Source organism: Procambarus clarkii, chromosome 53 (assembly GCF_040958095.1).
Source record: "Procambarus clarkii isolate CNS0578487 chromosome 53, FALCON_Pclarkii_2.0, whole genome shotgun sequence".
Classification (NCBI taxonomy): domain Eukaryota; kingdom Metazoa; phylum Arthropoda; class Malacostraca; order Decapoda; family Cambaridae; genus Procambarus; species Procambarus clarkii.
The window spans coordinates 6,461,012-6,483,855 of NC_091202.1; the positions used below are offsets into that span (position 1 = coordinate 6,461,012).

The 22,844-nt window shown below is 41.2% G+C and overlaps 1 long non-coding RNA gene across 1 annotated transcript in view; it reads right to left on the reverse strand.

Moving 5' to 3' along the window:
* LOC138352340 (uncharacterized) overlaps window positions 1-20,344 on the reverse strand; it is a 43,987-nt gene extending 23,643 nt beyond the window's left edge. The window contains exon 1 of the long non-coding RNA XR_011222759.1: window positions 20,169-20,344. This is a non-coding gene — a long non-coding RNA (uncharacterized lncRNA). The remainder of the gene's footprint in view (window positions 1-20,168) is intronic.
* Between the last annotated feature and the right edge of the window lie 2,500 nt (window positions 20,345-22,844).

Below are 22,844 nucleotides of genomic sequence, written 5' to 3' on the forward strand. Positions count from 1 at the left end.
CCACATACAAATTCCATGATATACATTGTTAGCAAGGCAAAACATAACAAAAAGACAAAATGCAGCAATACGTTATTAGATCGTTAAAACATAAAAGCCTGTAAAATATTACATTATATGTTTTGACTACCTAATAGTGTATAGCTACATTTGTCTATATATTGCTTTGCCTTGCTTATAGTGTAAGGCCGCATTTTTGTCTGGCTCACTTAGCACAAGAAAAAAAGTGTTGAAAAATTTGAAAGATAAAAGCCTGTGAAATATTACGCTATATCTATTTCAAAATTTTCAATGTTCTCTCTTCACTTGGGCTAGGTGAGCCAGACAAAAATGCGGCATTACACTATTAGCAAGGCAAGACAACACACAAAAGACAAATGTAGCAATACGCTATTTTTTCTTCCAGCGAACAAGGTTCCTTTAAGCAGTTCAACACTTCAAACACTTTTTCCGTTTCATAACGTTGCTAACTTTTACCAGTCACCTGGCAGCTTCCTTTCATCGTTCCTTAACTAAAATTATTCGTCAATCAGGTGAAAATAGTCAAATTTACATTTGTTAAACGGCGGTAACTTCAGTAAGCTTCATTCGACTTTTAAAATACTCAAGTACTGCATCGTTACATCATTTTTCTACCCTTTGTGTTAAATAAACAGTCTTTGCATTTCCTATCAATTCCTTTAAGAAACTGGTATGTGACGATAAGGCCTCCAGATTTTTTATTTGTATTTTATGATAAATATAAATCACACCATCTCATTATTTCTGGATCTCCACTTTTTATACAGACATATCAGGCTTTCATCCATTTCTACCGTATGAGTGTAGATTTAGTTTTCTACATTTCATATCGCGTGTGTAGATTTAGTTTTAAACAAAGGTGTACCACTAGTCCTCGAACCAGTGGACTAGTGGTGACAAGATTTCTCAGTGTGTACAGTTTTAAGAGAGTTCACAGTGAATTATTACGGTCGTGGTTATGTTTTATGTACATCATTGCTTCTTATTTTTACTGATTTCTTGGTCATGCTTTTCAGTCTTTTATTCTTTTTCAAATAAAGTTTACTTACCGTTTCCATTAGCATCGCTTCACAAAACATATATATTAATCAGCTTTCAAATTCTTTACAATTGCAGTTTAGTTTCTTTTCAATATCATGGCTTTTGTTGTTTCCCCTTTCAGTATCTACTTCAAGACCTTGTATTAACAATGTTATTACTGTTTGCCAACAAATTATTTTTTAGTTAGTTTAAATTATTTTGTGCACAACTCAAACGTACCGCTTATTGATTACCACGGGTGTGTGCATCATAAGTCCTCTTTCTCAAAAACATATTTATACTTGAACACTAGCCTCTCAACTTTTTATGTTCATCATAGCTTTAGACACACACACACAGTGTCGGGACAATATCCGCGACGGAATTCAACCTCCCAGCGACACTAGTCATGGTTAAGAGATCAGAATTAATGTTCATTGACCCTCCACATTACCAGAGAACATGAGCCTCATAAATATGAACGGTAAACCTGCTTAAACTCAAGTAAAATAAACTTGATTTGTAGATATTGTGAACTCACATTATCCATTTTTTCTGTGCAAACAAGAGCATTTAAATCATTTATTGTTTCTTAGACTTCTACTGTTAATGTAATATACCCTGAGTGCATTTTTATATTGAGGCCCTTAAAACAACTTTTAATAAAGTTGTTACATCTTGGCTTAACGTGTTTATGACGTATTAGAACGTTGTTACAACTTGCTATATTGGTTGTTATAACTGGTTAGGTGGTGTTAAAACTTGTTCCAACGTTGTACCAACGTCGTAGTTTCGGTGTGTGTTTAGCGGTATTCTCTTTCCCTGATAATTTTCCCCACAAACACGTACGTTTATTACCTCCTTTCTCCATATCAATTCCCATACCACTATGTACTAACAGTTTAAACCCAAACAAACGGCTTAAACTACTGGTTCCAACGAGTTACCAACAACAACCACCCCAGCCCTCAATAGATGCACCCCATCCCGAGCATGCATTTCCTTTCTTTCATAGAAGAGTTCCTAGTTATCTATGAAAGATATTTCATTTGATTTGCAATATTTTTTCAGTCGGCAACTTTTTTTTTTTTTATTTATAAAACAAAAACATGCCAAGGAAAGCATTACAACATTAAGGCACCGAAGCACCAAAAGAAAAACCTTACACCAGCACTCACCACCCAACAACATAACACCAATTGACTGGCAAGCAACACAGAACAAATACAGTACAGATGACACACCAAAAGCTGAACATATGTGAACAGTACAAACACAGTGGACAATTTACATAGTGCAAAACGTAAAGGAGAACCCATGAAACAAGCAAAATACATTAGAAAACACAATAATAAACTGCACAACCCAGACGAGGCGCGCCAAGTTATACACATTAAAAACCACACAATGGCGAAAAATAAACATTCATAAGCAAAGGTACAAAGTAAAAAATTTCAATGCACACACAACCCACGGAACACCCGGCACAAACAGTACAGAAACACGTGATCGTTCGACCGGAACACACAGGAACATTGAAACAAACGGCAACCACAACGCAGACAAAAAATACCGGAACACGCAGAACCCGGCAAAAAAAAAAAAAAAAAAAAAAAAAAAAACACACACCAGAATCACACACACAGAACACCATTAGAAACACAACACAGAAGATAACAGGCTAACACACACGGAAAACACATTACAGTATGAACAAAACAATGTACACAAAGGTCTAAACTAGGAACGGTTATCACAACAACATAAGTTGGAAGTGAAGGAAAATCGTGCATAGAATATTATAAATATAGAATACTAGAAATATAGAATAGTGGCAAGAGGCGGCATCAGTGGTTATAAATCGAGTAACTGGAAACTGGTGACATCAACCTGGGACAACAAGAGGTCACCTGTACCGATCGCGAACCGGCTTCGCTACCCTACGCTAAGTACCTGCCATAAAGTTTGAACAAAATAACACACATAATATTACAAATATACGGTATACATATAATATTATAAATATTAAACATATAAATATACATATAATTTTATAGAGAGTTAAAAGGACTGACAACAAGTGATCCATACAGTGAACTACAAATACATCAGACGTTGGAGAGGTGTGGCGAGTGTTCGGGAGTACTGGGAAAACGTAATGCAGGCGTCCAGTGTTGCATCTGTAACATAAGATTTCACCTGGGCTGTACAGAATTAGCTCCAGGATGCACAAAAAAGCAAGGAATTTACTGGGTTTGCAAAGATGACATTAATGTTAGAGAACATAACTAAACTGATGAAAAACATTCCCGAGTCACAGATTATCATTCACAGACAGGCTACCAGTGATATATGCGGACTGGGAAAAGACAACATTGGATAACGACCAAAACTCAGGAACAGATAGTTTAGAGAACCGCAGCAGTAGTGTGGAGGAGGAGACTATTGTGGTACAAAATAACAGCAATATTGCAGAGCCAGGTAATATAAACGATGAGAGCAACAGTGAAACAGAGTGCTTAAATGAAAGAATTGGGACGAAAAACGGAGATGGCTCCAATAAAGAGGTAGACAAGACAGTCACATATATAAATACCTTGAAAAACGCAAAACCGGAACACATTTGCAAATTCTACGCTGAAGGAATATGCAAATATGGAAAATTAGGAGCAAAATGCCATTTTCTGCATCCTCGAAAATGCAGGAACATGTTGGAGAGGGGTACATGCCGTTTTGGAACAGGGTGTAGATACTTCCACCCTAAATTATGTCAATTTTCAATTAGGGACAAAAAATGCTACAATATTCAGTGTCCGGAATTACACGTGAGGTACACAGCGTTATAGACGGGAAGATCAATATGACACTACTGGAAATTTTTTAGAGGAAGGCAGAAACAGAAGTAAATATAAGAGGAACAGTCAGATGGAACCACTACAGGATTACAGAGGGGAACGGAGATACCCACAAGACTGGAATACAAATTATCAACAAGCACACAGGTACTACACCACACAACACCCGTCCTACTACCAAAACTGGACGAATCACTTCCAAAACAACACACCCTGGACGCAAACACAGTGGCCTCCTTACCAGAGCCTCAGATATTAACACCAAGTAAGGCTACCAGCACTAGCACTAACACGATAACATCATTTATATTTGCCAACATTCAGGGTATAAAAACACGCAAATCCAACAAAGTTCACTTTATAAATGGTCTCCTTCATGAGGCAAATGCAGTGTTTGCAGCCCTAACAGAAACCCACACAAAGGACTACCATGATGGTGAAATATGGATCTCAGAGTACAATCTTTTCAGATGTGATAGAAAACACTGGCTTCAGGGTGGGGTCAGCCTCTACATCAAAGACACACTCATCTGTACTGAGATGCTAAACACCTCAAATGATATGGTGGAAGTGCTGATAATCAAAAGAGAGATTCTAAATGTAGTTATTGTCCTTGTATATAAGTCACCGGAGGCAAACCCTCGGCAGTTTAAAGACCAACTAATGAAAATAGAACACTGCTTGGAAAACCTCACAAATCCAGCTCCGAACATCATCCTGCTTGGGGACTTCAACCTACGGCACCTGAAATGGAAGCACCTGGCTAATACAGTAATATCAGAAAGAATACCAGGAAGTAGCCTAAATGAACAGGCACATGCAAATGACCTGCTACGGATGTGCGACAGGTTTGCCTTAAACCAGCAAATAGTAGAACCAACTAGGAAGGAGAACACGCTGGACCTCATTTTCACTAATAATGATGAATTGATCAGGAACATAATGATTACAAATACCTGTTACTCAGATCACAACTTAATTGAAGTTATGACAACCATGGGGAGTAAACCTTCAAAACCAGTCCAGATTCCCGGTGGAGGAGATTTCAGCAAATTCAACTTCAATAATAAACAGATAAACTGGAAGCAAATAAACCAGGACTTCACAGAAATAAACTGGGAAGAACAGCTAGAAAATGCAAACCTGAACCAGTGCCTGGAAAAAATAAGCTCAGTAGCACTAGAAATATGTTCAAACCACATACCACTAAGAAAAAAGAGGAAGAGATGCAGATTGGAACGGGAACGTCGTTCCCTATATAGACGAAGAAAACAAATCGCGGAACAACTTGAGAGTCGCACCCTATCTCAAGAACGGCAAAGAAGGTTAGGTAGAGAAATAGAAACCAATTGAACGGAAGCTACAAGAATCATACAAAACCCAGGAGAGGCAGAGAGAGCAAAAGGCCATCAGTGAAAGAGAAATCCGAAATATTTTTTCTCCTATGGAAAATCAAGACCAAAAACCACATCTAGTATCTGGCCCCTGCGAAAGGGAGATGGAACTTTCACCGATGACAACAAAGAAATGAGCGAGCTACTGAGGAAGCAGTACGACTGTTTTCAGCGAGCCATTAAACACACTAAAGATTGATAAGCCAAATGAATTTTTCATGGATATGATACCAACATCAAATCATGTAACAGACGTCACCCTATCCCCACTGGACTTTGAAGAAGCCATAAACAGTATGCCTATGCACTCTGCACCAGGCCCGGATTCTTGGAACTCCATATTCATAAAGAACTGTAAAAAACCACTATCGCAGGCCATCCACATTCTGTGAAGACAAAGCCTAAATACTGGCGTTATTCCTGATATACTAAAAACAGCAGAGATAGCACCACTTCATAAAGGTGGAAATAAGGCAGAGGCAAAAAATTAGACCGATAGCACTAACATCGCACATCATAAAAATTTGAAAGAGTGCTAAGAAAAAGATCACAAAATACATGGAATCACAGCATCTCCATAACCCCGGACAACATGGTTTCAGAACAGGGCGCTCTTGCCTGTCGCAGTTGCTGGACCACTATGATATGGCATTAGATGCTATGGAAGACGAACAAAACGCTAATGTAATTTACACAGATTTCGCAAAAGCTTTTGATAAATGTGACCATGGTGTTATTGCACATAAAATGCGTTCAAAAGGAATTACCGGAAAAATAGGCAGATGGATCTACAATTTCCTGACCAACAGAACCTAATGTGTAATAGTCAACAATATAAAATCCAGCCCATCAACCGTGAGGAGCTCAGTCCCCCAGGGAACTGTGTTTGCTCCAGTACTTTTTCTCATCCTCATACCGGACATAGACAAGAACACAACCTATAGCACTATCATCCTTTGCAGATGACACTAGGATCTTCACGAGAGTAGGCAACATAGAGGACACGGCAAACCTCCAGTCAGATGTAGATCAGGTCTTTCTATGAGCTACAGAAAATAATATGGTGATTAACGAAGATAAGTTCCAGCTCATGCGCTATGGAAAAAATGAAAATATAAAAACGGAAACCACGTACAAAACTCAGGCAAATCATAACATAGAACGAAAAGTCTATGTAAAGGATCTGGGTGTACTCATGTCGGAAGACCTTACCTTTAAAGAACACAATTTTGTAGCCGTCACAACTGCAAGAAAAATGACAGGTTGGATAACAAGAACTTTTCACACTAGAGAAGCTATACCGATGATGATACTTTTCAAAACGCTTGTGCTCTAGAGTGGAGTACTGCTGCACAATGACAGCCCCTTTCAAAGCTGGAGAAATTGCTGACCTGGAGAACGTGCAGAGATCCTTTACTGCTAGAATCCACTCAGTAAAACATCTAAACTATTGGGACCAACTCAAGAGCCTAAAACTGTATTCCCTTGAGCGCAGGCGGGAGAGGTACATAATTTACACGTGGAAAATATTAGAGGGGCTGGTCCCAAACCTGCACACAGAAATAACATCACATGAGACCAGAAGACATGGCAGGATGTGCAGAATACCCCCGTTGAAAAGCAGAGGTGCAACAGGTACTCTGAGAGAGAACTCTATCAACATCAGAGGCCCGAGACTGTTCAACACGCTTCCACTACACATAAGGGGCATAACTGGCAAACCCCTCAGTGTTCAAGAGAGAACTGGATAAGCATCTCCAAAGGATACCTGATCAACCAGGCTGTGACTCATACGTCAGGCTGCGAGCAGCCGCGTCTAACAGCCTGGTTGATCAGTCCAGCAACCAGGAGGCCTGGTCGACGACCGGGCCGCGGGGACGCTAAGCCCCGGAAGCACCTCAAGATAACCTCAAGGTAAGGTAGGCAAACAAAACAACGACATTGCAGACAATACAATAAGTTATAATCGTTCCGGGAGCATATAATACAAGCACAAAACTAAGCATATTTATCGGGAAACTCCCTCTTCGGAAACCACAAGCAGTATGCCTCCCAAACGAGCTTGACATCATCAGACACTTGTCTACCATCATCAGACACCGGTCTACCAGGCGACGCACAAGGCTGAGGCATCAGCTCCGGCAACCCATAAACAAAACACTTCACCCTCGGCACCCAAATAGTATAGGGGCACCACGGCGATGGATACACCCGGCAATCCACAGTAAGTTCCAAAGTCTGCGATGCATCGAGCGGGACTCCATTGGCCGATACCACAAGGAGGGGTGCAGCACGAGGGGTACGAGCACCAGGGGACGGACAAGGGTAGCCACAGAGGTCCGTACTGATAGTTACACGGTTCTTCAGTCCAAGGGAACCACAGGGAATGCACATTTACCATGGTTCCTACCACCGGACACAGGATCAGAGGCCTCCCGGCGCACAGTTTTCGTGAGGACCACCACGAGATGACGCTCACCAGGGGCAACCTCCCAAGGAGGGGAGGCACCAGCAGCAGGCGCCGAAGGCGTCCCAGGAGGCCGCACAGGCCCCTCCATCACCTCATCCTCCACAACTTCACACACTGCAGCCCACCCACGAGGGGGCGACACACTCCTAACCCTCCGGGAACGCTTGGACAGAGGTCTCTGATCATCCAAACTGTCTGCCCCAGCAGGAGGCATCCCAGTAGAGCCAACGGCCGGCCGCATGTCACCAGGCAACACACGATCCAGAAAAACATCAGCCTCATCCACAGGGGGTACAGGCCCACACCCTTCAGGTGACTCATGAACTGGAGACGGGGCCGGCGGAGGCGAGGAAGCCGACGGCGGGGGCGGGTCCGCACCCCCCACCACCCCGACACCCACACCACCAACCGCACTAACTGGAGCGGCACCCATCACCGCGGTCGTCCTCTCACAAGGGGTATCACCCACAACTCTGGCCAACATAAGAACTGCCTTCAGAAACTTGTGTAAGGAATCTTTCAGAACCCTGTATACCACTTATGTAAGACCAATCCTGGAGTATGCAGCTCCAGCCTGGAGTCCATACCTAGTTAAATACAAGACAAAGTTAGAGAAGATTCAGCGGTATGCCACCAGGCTCGTCCCGGAACTGAGAGGATTGAGCTACGAGGAAAGGCTAAAGGAGCTGAACCTCACATCCCTGGAAAACAGAAGAGTAAGGGGAGACATGATAACCACCTACAAAATTCTCAGGGGAATTGACAGGGTGGACAAAGACAAACTCTTCAGCACGGGTGGGACACGAACAAGGGGACACAGGTGGAAACTTAGTACCCAAATGAGCCACAGAGACGTTAGAAAGAATTTTTTCAGTGTCAGAGTAGTTAATAAATGGAATGCATTAGGCAGTGATGTGGTGGAGGCTGACTCCATACACAGTTTCAAATGTAGATATGATAGAGCCCAGTAGGCTCAGGAATCTGTACACCAGTTGATTGACGGTTGAGAGGCGGGACCAAAGAGCCAAAGCTCAACCCCCGCAAGCACAATTAGGTGAGTACAATTAGGTGAGTACAACCGAGACATCCTCACGCTCGGGCAAGGGAGGAAAATCCACTTCATGAAACACATTTACCCGATCATACATCCCAGAGCCGCAGGCAGCAGCCAAATGTCCAACGTGGCCACATTTAAAACACGTCCGAGTCTGCCCACGGTAGGAGGAGCAGACCGTAAAGCCAGCAAGTGCGAGAGAAGAAGGCACATTCCCATGAAGAACCATCTTAGCTGTTCTGTAACCATTACCGAGTCCCTTGACGTCCCTGGTTTTGCATTTACAGATACAAATAGAGCCCACACGCCCATACCTGGTAAGAGCCCGACGGAGAAGATCCTCAGACATTTCAAACGGCGCATTCTTAATAGACACGTATGTGTACTCCACACTCAAATTCGTCACAGTCACAGAGCCAAGACCGTTGCTCGGCCCCACCACCTTGGCCTCATACTGGTCGAGAAATATCCGGAACAAGCCACTCTCGGCTAACTTCACAACTACTCTGTCGTCACGAACAACCTGTAGACCGACGAGATCTTCCACTTTCACACCCATAACTGCAAACAGTGTTACTGACGACACCAATATCCACCAGACAGGTAAAAGTCAGCCTAGCCTAGTCCTTCCTCCTTAGTGGCGGCACTTAAGTCCCCATACGCGACTGAAAAACAGTCACTCTGCAGTGGCAAACAACCACCCGTCAGGGCAACCAACAAGCGCCCAATGTAAACACAAGCAGGGAGACCAGGGAAACGTCCGACCCGGCTGGTGGTTGCCACCACACTCCCTCCCAGTCGGCAACTGACACCAAGTGCTCTCGACAACCATTCATTTCCAACTCCCTTTCTTGGAAGAATGACATATGATTGGGATTCCTCTCTTGCTCCTATAGCTGTCTTAAACCTCTATCATTTTCTCACTCCTAACTCGTCCATCATCATTTCCACCTGCACTAATACAAATAATGGGTTTGTTCCCATTTCCAGCCATAATCATGTTGCCAACAATTATCACCAATTCCAGCTCTCGGATATCAAACTCTTAATTTGTTCCCCCTATCAATGGCACAAAAAGTTCCATTCAAATACCTCAACTGTGAATCTCCCACAACCAAAATTCTCTTAAGTACTTCCTTTACTTTCTGAGCACTTTGAGGGACCTTCGCTTCATTGCTCTTCGTTGCTTTTCCTTTCGAACGAACTGCAGGCTCACCACAGCACTCTGTGGTGAATCTGAATTCATACAACTGGTTAGAAATGTTAGAGATACGGAGGGCAAAAAAAGAAACTGATGTTCGTATAGCAGGGCAAGCAAAGGCAAATCCTAAAGTTTTTTTCAGTTATATCGAACAAAGGTTAGGGAAAGGATAGGTCCATTAAAAACCGAGACAGGTCAGATAACGGATAATGACGAAGAGATGAGCAGTATTTTTAATAAATATTCTATCTCCGTATTCACTTAAAAACAATTTAACTATGCCTTCAGCCCAACAAGTTCTCGTCCCCATGTTGGTGGGGTTGACCAACGAGGAAAGGTTGACTAGCTAAAGTTACCAGGGATGATGCTATTAAACAAGTGAAACTCAATGCAAACAAATCCCCAGGGCCCGACGAAGTGTTTGCCTGGGTGCTTAAAAAATGTAAAGAGGAGCTTTACGATCCATTGTGTACAATATTTAATAAATCATTAGAGTCAGAGTGCAGAGACGTGAAAGGTTGCTAATATGGTACCAATTTTTAAGAAAGGATATAGATCACTGACTTCAAACTATCGGCCAATTAGCCTAACGTCTATTGTGGGAAAGTTACTTAAATCGATAATTGCAAATACAATGTCTTCTTGAAAAACAAATTAATAAATGATACAAACATGGTTTTACAAATGGCCGTTCATGTTTAACAAATTTGCTATCATTTTATTCCAGCATAGTTGAGGCAGTTGATAGTGGTAAGGTTTTTGATGTTTTGTACCTTGACTTTTGCAAAGCTTTTTGATACAGTGCCACATAAAAGACTGAATAAAGAGAGGCTCATGGTATTGAGGGGTGCTATACTAAGTTGGATTGGGGCATTGCTATACCAAAAGAAACAGTTATTATAAATGGGGTTAAATCAGACTGGGAAAATCTTTTAAGTGGAGTGCCTCTAGGCTCTGTCTTGGGACCTCTGTTATTCATAATATATATAAATGATTTAGATTCAGGTTTGAGCAACAACATTTGCAAATTTGCCGATAATACAAAAATCCAAGGAGAAATAAACACGGAAAGAGACTCGCTGTCACTTCAAGGTGATCTAAACAGGATTTTGAAATGATCAAAAGATTGGAAGAAGCAGTATAATGCTGGCAAAATTTTTGAGGCTAGGTAATGATGATAGAGTTACAAGATACAAGCTTGATGGTGTTGAGATTGCCAAGTCTGATTGTGAAAGGGATCCTGGGAGTTATGATTAGTAAGAATTAAAACCAAAATATCAATGCATAAGTGTTCGTAATAAGGCAAATAGGACACTAGAATTTATTAATCAAAGCATTAGTAATAAGAATACAAGAATAAAGTGAACTGCAGAAGGCCGATTGGCCCCATTCGAGGCCGCTCCTATTTATTACCACCCAATCCCACTCATATACATGTCCAACCAACGTCCGAAACGATCAAGGGACCCTACCACCATGCCACGTGGCAGCTGGTTCGACAAATCAAAAACCCTGTTAGAGAACCAGTATTTACCCAGGTCTTTACGAAATCGAAACTTACCCAATTTATACCTGGATAAGTTTAGATTTCGTTTCGTATTTTGTCTTGTGTTGATAATTTTAATACCCAATTAATATCCCCTTTGTTATGTCCATTTATCAACCTGTAAACCTCTCATGTCACCCCTAACGCTTCGCCTTTCCAGTGAATGCAATTTAAGTTTGTTAATCTTTCTAGATATGACAGGTTTCACACTTGGGGAAATAACTCATCCTACACTAGACACGTTCAAGTGAATTTACATACATTGTACAGTACGGCGACCAAAATTGAACTACATAATCTAAATGGGGACCAACCAGAGCAAGATATAGCTGAACAGGTGAACAAATACGTCCGAGAGGTTTGAATCTCTCGGACGTAGGTTTGAACCCTCTTCACAGCCCTTGTGGATTTGTTCATTTGATGCATCACGCTATTGTGATTTCTGTGTATAACACCAGGTGTCTTGTTACTAATCTTTGTTATCTTGAGATGATTTCGGGGCTTTAGTGTCCCCACGGCCCGGTCCTCGACCAGGCCTCCACCCCCATGAAGCAGCCCGTGACAGTTGACTAACACCCAGGAACCTATTTTACTGCTAGGTAACAGGGGCATAGGGTGAAAGAAACTCTGCCCATTGTTTCTCGCCGGCGACCGGGACCACAGGATCACAAGTCCAGCGTGCTGTCCGCTCGGCCGACCGGCTCCCTAACGCTTCGATTAATAAATCTCAGTACCCTATTTGCCTTATTATGAATTAAAATTGTTGTTATATACAGGCCATCAAACATAGACAGGATGAAAGCAAAGCACCTATGGGATGACATATCTAGAGCATCTAGGTCTAGCAGTATGTGTGTCAATGGTGACTTTTTTTAGTGGAATAAATTGGTTTAACAGAACAAGGAATAATGAAGCAGATTTTCTAGAATTAATTGACGATTGCTTTCCTACGCAACACATTAATGAACCAAAGCGGGAAAATAATATTTTAGATTTAGTGTTAACTAACAGGGAAACAAATTAATGACATCGAAATAGAGAGGGAGCTAGGGAACAGTTATCACAAAGAAATCAGATTTAGCATAGTAGTCAATAGATCTGTAGGAGAAAATTCTGTTAAAGTGCTAGATTTTCGAAAAGCTGGTTTTAATAGCCTAAGAATTTGTTTGAGTCAAATATTGGAAAGTTTTGGGCAGGGGTGGGAGGGGGGGGGAAGGAAGCCGTCTCAGAGCATGACAATTCCAGGGATAGGTGACGTACAAAGCCATTTCGACGAGGATTCAAAATATAACTTTTATATATAAAAATATTCTAAGCAAAGCACAGGAACGTAGTATACCAGACAAATTGAATAGATCTAATACCAATGACCCAAAATGGATAACAGAGGATCTGAAGAACTTTATAGGTAAAAAGAGAGCATGGTACAAAAGGATTAAGAATGGAGAAGTCAGTTTAGAACAGGAATTCGTACAACTGGTTAGAAATGTTAAAGTGATAAGAAGGGAAAAAAAGACGAAGGACAAAAAGAAGGGCAAATTAACACGGAAGACGACTCATTATGACTTCAAGTCTATCAAAATAGGGTTTTGAAATGGTCAAAAGATTGGCAGAAGCAGTTTAATTCTGATAAATGTAAAGTTTTGACGATAGGTAATGATGATTTAAATGAGTTAAAAGATACGCGCTAGATGGTGTTGAGATTGTGAAGTCGAATTGTGAAGTCGAATTGCGAGAGGAATCTGGGCGTTATGATTAGTAATAATTTAAAACCAAAGGATTAATGCTTGAATGTTCGTAATTAGGCAAATAGGACACGGATTTATTAATCGAAGCGTTAGGAGCAAGACAACTGGTGGTGGTGTTCAGATATATCTTGCTCTGGTTAGGCCCCCTTTTAGATTATGAAGTTCAGTTTTAGTCGCCGTACTATTGAATGCATATAAATTCACTTGAAAGTATCCAGCGTAGGATGACAAAGTTAATTCCACAAATTAGAAACCTGTCATAAGAAGAGATATTAACAAAGCTTAAATTGCAATCACTGGAAAGGTGAAGAGTTTGGGATGACATGAGAGTATTTACCCAGGTCAATACTGAAACAGGTGTAGACAAGGTGAAAATAAGAGGTGCTCTCTTCTGTGACGAACTTTTGTATATAGGTATGAGGCCAGAGACAGGCACGTTGTAAAGCCAGAAACTCAGCTTTGCGCTCCCTGACAAGTCTTGAGATGGTACATCTCAAAATGTACTACTTTCAAACAGTTAGATCACTCATTGACTATGCTGCCCCTGCTCTTACATCCCTCAGTGATAACCAATGGGAGAAATGAAGTGTCTCAAAACGATGCTCTCCGAACAATGCTGAGAGCATCTATATGGACGCGTAGAGAGAATCTAGGAATGGTAACCAACTTACCAGCATTATAAAACAGAACAAAGGATAGCCACAATAACAGTAAAACTTGTTGGAACCACCGCCAGACTGTCAATCAAAGACAGCATACAGAGATCGCTTCAGAAAAACCTTCAATACAGAACAAGTACATGGATACATAATCTGGTCAAGATTCTAGAGAACGAACTTGAAATGGACCAATAAAAACAAAGGGAAAGATAGACCATATCAACACTTTCGGCAGCCTCCTCCATAGGAAGAATCGAGTAAAGATAATCTCTGAAGGATTACCAGTTAGAAAATTAGCATGTGACTCGCGGAGGCTCAAAACAGTCATAGAACAACAAATGGAAGCCATCTCAAGACCTACAACAACTCGTCTTCACAGACGGATCAGTGGATCAAGAAAGAGGTTCTGCTGGGCAGCAGTTTACACTACCAACCATGAAGATTACTGGAGCATGAATAGTGAGTGCTCAACATTGCAAACAATTATATGCCCTGAGGGAGGCAATAACCAATACAATTGAGAATAATTTACATGATATCATTCATACCCACTCTAAATCTTCGCTCCATTTATTGTTATCCAGTCAGCATCGAGATAATATACAACACCTCACAGAAATCCCACACAGGAAAAGAAGCCCAAAATCTAGGGCTATCAATCACCCTAAATTGGATACCAAGTCACATTGGCAGTAGATGGTAATGAAAAGGCAGACTAGCAAAAACTGCCACTGCTCTACCTGTTGTACAGGTTCAAGTACCTCCAAGTTTTTCACAGATTAAGGAGCAAATCAAGAAGAAAATACTCAACTATGAATAGTCGCCACAGAGCCAAAGTTGCGGAAGGAAGATCTACTGCGATATGGTACGAACAAGCCACTGGTTACTCCTCTTTCAAACCTGGCAAAAAGATATCTAGAGACATTGCAGTAGCCATACACAGGCTCAGACTTTATTACAAGTGCTGCTGGGAGGTCATGAACCCAGTAGTTAAAGTGTCATATCTGTCGAACAGAAGCAGCGGCGCCACTATTGCACTACTTACTGGAATGTGAAGCTACTGAAGCCCTGCGCATCAAACTCAACCTTAAGATGCACATTTCACCGCAACTACAATGATTAGAAAAGTCGTTGAGGAATGGGACTCACTTGTGAGAATTCTGCATCTACATCCGCCACCAAGATAATGTCATTAAGACTAAAACCAGTGCACTGAAACAAAAGCGAAAAATAAACCGGTGGAAACTGAGGAATCCCCACCTCCATATAAAACTTTAACCCAAATATTACATTAACAAGGTTATCGCGAATAACCAAACTCAATTACTGGCTCACCATAGCCCGTGCTACATCGACACTTTGTTCTGAGTAACTAAATCTAAAAACAACATAACTTTTAACCGCGCTTGGTGTCTACTTTATATGCTTGACTGTTAATCTGTGTTCTGTTCGACAGAAAACAGTTTCCAGCGTCCAATTTCACCGCTTATTCCCACTGATCTCATTGTGTGTGTTCAGGAATGGAGCTATCACTCCATGGTCACATTCTTCCCGCTCTAAATCCATGTCTGTTTTAGTTAAGAATATCATTGGTCTCCTTAAACTGGTGACCCGACTAATCTCTCAAATACTTTTATTATGTGGGACGTTAGTGCAACTCCTCTATAATTCTTGGCAAATGCTTTTCTCTCTCCTTTTCCTTTCCCCATTTCCTTCTTCCAACCATCCCCATTCATTATCTTCCCTTAACCAAGAACACTTTCATTTATATTATAGAAGAATGTAAATGCGAGCGGTAAACGCTTCCAGAATGTCAATCTGTCGACCATTACAAAGGAGTATCTATGATGACCGCCCATTTCATAAATTTCTCTTTTTTCACTTATTTTTACATAAACCTTTACTTCGTCGAGAAGCGGTGACGTTTCTGTCCGTCCTGAACCAGTAAAGACTGAGACAGGTCAGCTGTCAACCGAGATAAATATAAATAAATGATTCACAACATGGATTTACAAATGGCCGTTCATGTTTAACATGCTATTATTTTATTCCAGCATAGTTGAGGCAGTTGATAATCGCAAGGTTTGTAATGTTGTGTACCTTGACTTTAGCAAAGTGCCACATGAAAGATTGATGATAGAGAGGCTCACGGTATTTCGGGTTTCTATTTTAAGTTAGATTAATCACTTCAAGACGATGTAAATATGGTTTTGTAATGTTCAAAAGATTGGTAATGTATCAAAAAGTTTATTGAAGTCAAGGTACACAACATTACAAACCTTTCCACAATATATTCAATTCACATTTTTTACAGTTTAGTATGTCAAAATAACAAGTAAAAAAAATAGTTTTCCGGTTTGTTCAGAGTTCAGATTTCTATGTTCTACTTTCGTTGTACGTCGGTAAATATACTATGGTCTTCATCGTTACCGTAAGTATTACCAAAACTGGAGGATGGGCTGGTATATTATACTTGTGTTATTATCAGTGCATATCGCATCACAAATGCTTTCACGACGTATGAAAATAGCTGGAATCATTTACAATCTTAGATGTTACAGAATAAATAAACATCTATATATTAAACTTGCGTTATTTTCATTGCAGATCGCATCAGAAATGCCAGCCAGGAGGGAAGCTGCCCACTACGCCTACTTGGACCTGCCAGATAGCGTGAAACTCAACATGAAGAAACTGCAAGATTCTCTCTGGAGCAAAGCCAAGGAGCTCAAACATGCTGCAGCCGACCCAGACCACGGACACATTACCCTCGGCTACTGCATACTAGACAGAGGTAAGGAGTTAGGAAAGTGTTAGTAAATAAGTAGTGAAGATGAGAGTTAGGAGAATTGGTCAGGGGGAGTTTACAGTCATTCGAGGATCAATAGTTTGTTATCCAAACTAATCTGCTTGTTTATTAGCTTGTGGTGAAAGAAGCTACGTTAGGTTCATGGATTTTAAGATATTATATATAATGAACTCACAAGAGTGATTTATCTGCGCTAAAACATGGTGTGACTGTAATGGGATTGAACTTGCGTCCCTTGACTCTTACTACCAGTTGAACCATGACTAAAGAAATATCTCTAGTATAGTTACTTGTAGTTTGGAAGGTACCAACTTTAGCGACAGTATACATGTATCGGTAAAACTATGTTTGCTTGTTTTTAAAAATTATTTTTTTTTTCTGAATATGCGTATACATATTGCTGGTTAAATATTAAATTAAAAAATTCTAATTTTGTAATTTCAGAAAGATGGAGCGAGGTAGATAAGCGTAAGCAGACATGAGAATGTTGCGGTCGACATTCATCAACGGATTGCGAAGTTCATGGTAAGTACAACAACCTCGTACCTATTAAATGGATCAATAAATGCAAACTAAACTACCATAATTGAGGAAAGATGTACAGGTTTCGTAAATGTTCAATTAATCCTCGTCCATTTCATATTACTTAATATATCTCCCAACAATCAGTCAAAAATTTAGCTTCATTGCACTTATGAACCGCATTAAAAACATTAGGAACATAAGAATGAAAGTATGTGCAGAAGGCTTACTGGCCCATACGAGACAGTTCTTGTTTATATCCACCCATTCTCATTCATATGTGTGTGTGTGTGTGTGTGTGTGTGTGTGTGTGTGTGTGTGTGTGTGTGTGTGTGTGTGTGTGTGTGTGTTTAACCTACGCTTGAAACAATCAAGGTACACCACTGCTAATGTTACTCGGTAATTAATTCCACACAATTTCAACCATGTTACCGAAAAAGTATTATCTAATTACACACACATCACAATAGTGTAAGGCATCAAATGAACTAATCCACATGGCCCGTGATGAGGGTTCGAACCTACGTCTGGGATGATTCCAGACGCGCCTTCTCCCAGAGAAGCAGCGTGAGCCTAGTTAGGGCAGCTGCACAAAGTTGCAATTTTTTTTACCCTGTCGTGGCGCAGTAGAATAAGGTGTGTTTGGGATCATCCCTGACGTAGGTTCGAACCCTCATCATGGCCCTTGTGGATTTGTTCATATTAATTCATTCTTCGCTTTTCTAGAGAATAATTTAAGCTTTGTCATTATTTAAATGATTTTTGTTATATATTTATTATTCGTGCACTGTACCCATATGCACTGTAACCATATTAACAACGTGCTCTTTTTTTCTTCAGAAAAATAAACTGAAGAATCTGCACGTAGTCTTAGGAGGCCTGGGAAGTTTCGACACAACGGTCACCTATGTTAAGGTTCAGACGACGCCGAAGCTGCTTGATCTGAGGAAGGAGATAGTTGCCCCTCCTGGACACCCGAGGTCTTCACTTGCAGGAGTATAATTTTACCCCCCCCCCCACAATGTTACCCTATTTAAGCGACGCTGGGTAGATGCTACTGAACTTGCTTATTATAAGAGCCAGGGTTCACTCGCAACAAGAAGCAATTGTAAAAAATCTGATAAACTCTGCACAGATACGCGACGGAACCGATGTCAGTATCCCAAGAGTGGGCTTCAAGGTGTATAACACGAAGAATGCTATCGTATCTACAAACATGTCAATATCAAACAGTCATTTGAATAATACCCTGCATTGCTTTGATACCATTACCCTGTATTCCCATATTCTCTTGTAACTATAAGAAATATGTAATTATTACAAATACAATTTGTTTTTAAAATAATGAATTTTTAGTTCGATGACCATTATTAAACTGAATTTGTCTCCATTCAGTATTTTATTAACATTGTTATAAAATTTTTATCTTTTACACATGTTATACAAATTGTATCTTATATCAAACAATTTATTGTATATATTCCAGAAATCTTATATTCCAATTGGGTGCAATAATGTTTAACCAATAAAATCACCGAGATGGCAAGAGTGACTCCTCTATTATACAATTTATAACAGGATTATTTTACACCTACAATTATGAAATATTTCCCATTGTAACCATTAACTACTTAAAACATACTTCTAATAATTTACCACCTTGAGGATATTTAGCTTTTAAGACTAACTACGAATTAATACTTAAATTTATGTATTTTGTGGATTATTCACCTTATTAAAATATGAATTATACGTTTAATATTACTGTCATACTTGTGACGTCACCGCGAGGATTGAGTAACAACTATTTTCTTAGGCCTCGTAAGGGAGATGAATTCTAACACATTATATATAAATCAATATATTCAGTTCTGATTCGAATAAAACAGCCCAACTCCCAGTTTTATGACGATTTGATCTCACATGAACTGCACCGTGCGTGTGGGGCCATATTGGTTTGGACGGCCAAGAACTTTACGGTTTGGCCGGCCATGAGAACCTGACGGTTTGGACGGCCAATCCTCATCAACAAAGTGATGAGGATTTTGTTTGAAAAATATTAATTTTATAGTTTGGGGAAGACACGAGTATGATTTCTCTGATCATGGACAATCATGATAATGATTACATCTTTAAATGTACGTATAAATATTTCTCTGCTGTGAATATAGTTTGTCATCCACACCTTTATTTGTTTCAAAGAGTCGCTCTGTCAGAGACATAATTTAAATAAAAATGATATGGAAACGAAATGATATGGAACCTAGTTTTCAAGTTTAAAATATGTTCAGATTTGGAATTGTTCGCAAGACATTTAAAACAAAAAATTAAAACGGAATGCATGAAAGTTTTTTATCTTTCGCGAATAAATTAAATAATTTTGATCTTTAGTCAAAGACTCTAGGCACTATGCCACCCCCCCCCCGGGACTCTGCCTATCTGATTTGGATTCCCTGCAAGAACTCTGCCTTGGATTACCTATCTGGACAAGGATACTCAAACTATTACTGTCGAACTAAACAATCAGTTAATAATGTGCATAAATTTTAAACAGCAAAATATTTTTGTGGAGTTACAAGCATGAGATCAGACAAATATATGAATTCCACCTAAACCCCCCCCCCCCCACCTGCCTTAATCATTATTATTCTGATACAGTTATGTGATACAGTATGTAGTGTTATGCGATAACTGAACATCAAAACACAAAAATATGAAGTCTTCCCAACACACAAATCCTGTCTGATCGACTAAACATCTATTCCTTTTTCCTTAACTTTTCGTCAGCCTGTGATGGCAGCTGTGCTTGTTTTCTCGTTGCCTAAGATACCACAAAAGCCTTTGATAATGTTTGCCATCATGTTCTTACCTACTGTTGCTGCAAGTTTCCTGTTCCTTTGGGTCTTTCTTTTCCCCTCTAAGCACTATCTATATTGTATTGTTCCTAAGCCGTTATAATTTACAGAACCCTGTTATTTGTCCATTAGGGGTTCTGAAGTCACTTTTTTGAGAGGACGGGCCAATACCACAGTTAAAATATAGAACCTGAAACATATAATTTTTTAAATTGATAAAACCATATATGAGGATTAGATATTATCAAAGTTTATATAATTTTTTTACACATTCTCTTGAGAGCTTTTATGTCTTACAAATATGCCTTCTGTGAACTCAAATTTTTAAAGCAGTGGAAAGTACATAAAATTTATTCAACTTTAATTTAATCTAGAATTTAGAAATGATGTTGAAGCTATCAGAACACAAACATTAAATATAATTAAGGTAAGGCTATAAGGTAAAAATCACAGTTCTCGGAAAGTTCGTAATGTTCAAGATTTTCATCCGAAGCATCTAATATAGATTTTCTCTCTTTCCAATCAGGAGATACATTCAAAAAGTCTGGATCAAAAGGTAAATAATAGTCAGAGACAAACACAAAGCTTAACTAACTAGTTTTTCAGATTACAAAACTCTCCAACTTCATCTGTTTCATAAGAGTTTAAAATAGGTACGGTTTTATCAAGGTTTCCCAGCGCCTTCACCTCTCAACACCACCACCATATCTTGTCCAACTCTCACCACCACCACCACCATATCTTGTCCAACTCTCACCACCACCACCACCATATCTTGTCCAACTCTCACCACCACCACCACCATATCTTGTCCAACTCTCACCACCACCACCACCATATCTTGTCCAACTCTCACCACCACCACCACCATATCTTGTCCAACTCTCACCACCACCACCACCATATCTTGTCCAACTCTCACCACCACCACCACCATATCTTGTCCAACTCTCACCACCACCACCACCATATCTTGTCCAACTCTCACCACCACCACCACCATATCTTGTCCAACTCTCACCACCACCACCACCATATCTTGTCCAACTCTCACCACCACCACCACCATATCTTGTCCAACTCTCACCACCACCACCACCATATCTTGTCCAACTCTCACCACCACCACCACCATATCTTGTCCAACTCTCACCACCACCACCACCATATCTTGTCCAACTCTCACCACCACCACCACCATATCTTGTCCAACTCTCACCACCACCACCACCATATCTTGTCCAACTCTCACCACCACCACCACCATATCTTGTCCAACTCTCACCACCACCACCACCATATCTTGTCCAACTCTCACCACCACCACCACCATATCTTGTCCAACTCTCACCACCACCACCACCACCATATCTTGTCCAACTCTCACCACCACCACCACCACCACCATATCTTGTCCAACTCTCACCACACCACCACCACCACCATATCTTGTCCAACTCTCACCACCACCACCACCACCACCATATCTTGTCCAACTCTCACCACCACCACCACCACCACCATATCTTGTCCAACTCTCACCACCACCACCACCACCACCATATCTTGTCCAACTCTCACCACCACCACCACCACCACCACCATATCTTGTCCAACTCTCACCACCACCACCACCACCACCACCATATCTTGTCCAACTCTCACCACCACCACCACCACCACCACCATATCTTGTCCAACTCTCACCACCACCACCACCACCACCACCATATCTTGTCCAACTCTCACCACCACCACCACCACCACCATATCTTGTCCAACTCTCACCACCACCACCACCACCACCATATCTTGTCCAACTCTCACCACCACCACCACCACCACCACCATATCTTGTCCAACTCTCACCACCACCACCACCACCACCACCATATCTTGTCCAACTCTCACCACCACCACCACCACCACCATATCTTGTCCAACTCTCACCACCACCACCACCACCACCACCATATCTTGTCCAACTCTCACCACCACCACCACCACCACCATATCTTGTCCAACTCTCACCACCACCACCACCACCACCACCATATCTTGTCCAACTCTCACCACCACCACCACCACCACCACCATATCTTGTCCAACTCTCACCACCACCACCACCACCACCACCATATCTTGTCCAACTCTCACCACCACCACCACCACCACCACCATATCTTGTCCAACTCTCACCACCACCACCACCACCACCACCACCATATCTTGTCCAACTCTCACCACCACCACCACCACCACCACCACCATATCTTGTCCAACTCTCACCACCACCACCACCACCACCATATCTTGTCCAACTCTCACCACCACCACCACCACCACCACCATATCTTGTCCAACTCTCACCACCACCACCACCACCACCACCATATCTTGTCCAACTCTCACCACCACCACCACCATCTTGTCCAACTCTCACCACCACCACCACCACCACCATCTTGTCCAACTCTCACCACCACCACCACCACCACCATCTTGTCCAACTCTCACCACCACCACCACCACCACCACCACCGTCTTGTCCAACTCTCACCACCACCACCACCACCATCTTGTCCAACTCTCACCACCACCACCACCACCACCATCTTGTCCAACTCTCACCACCACCACCACCACCACCATCTTGTCCAACTCTCACCACCACCACCACCACCATCTGT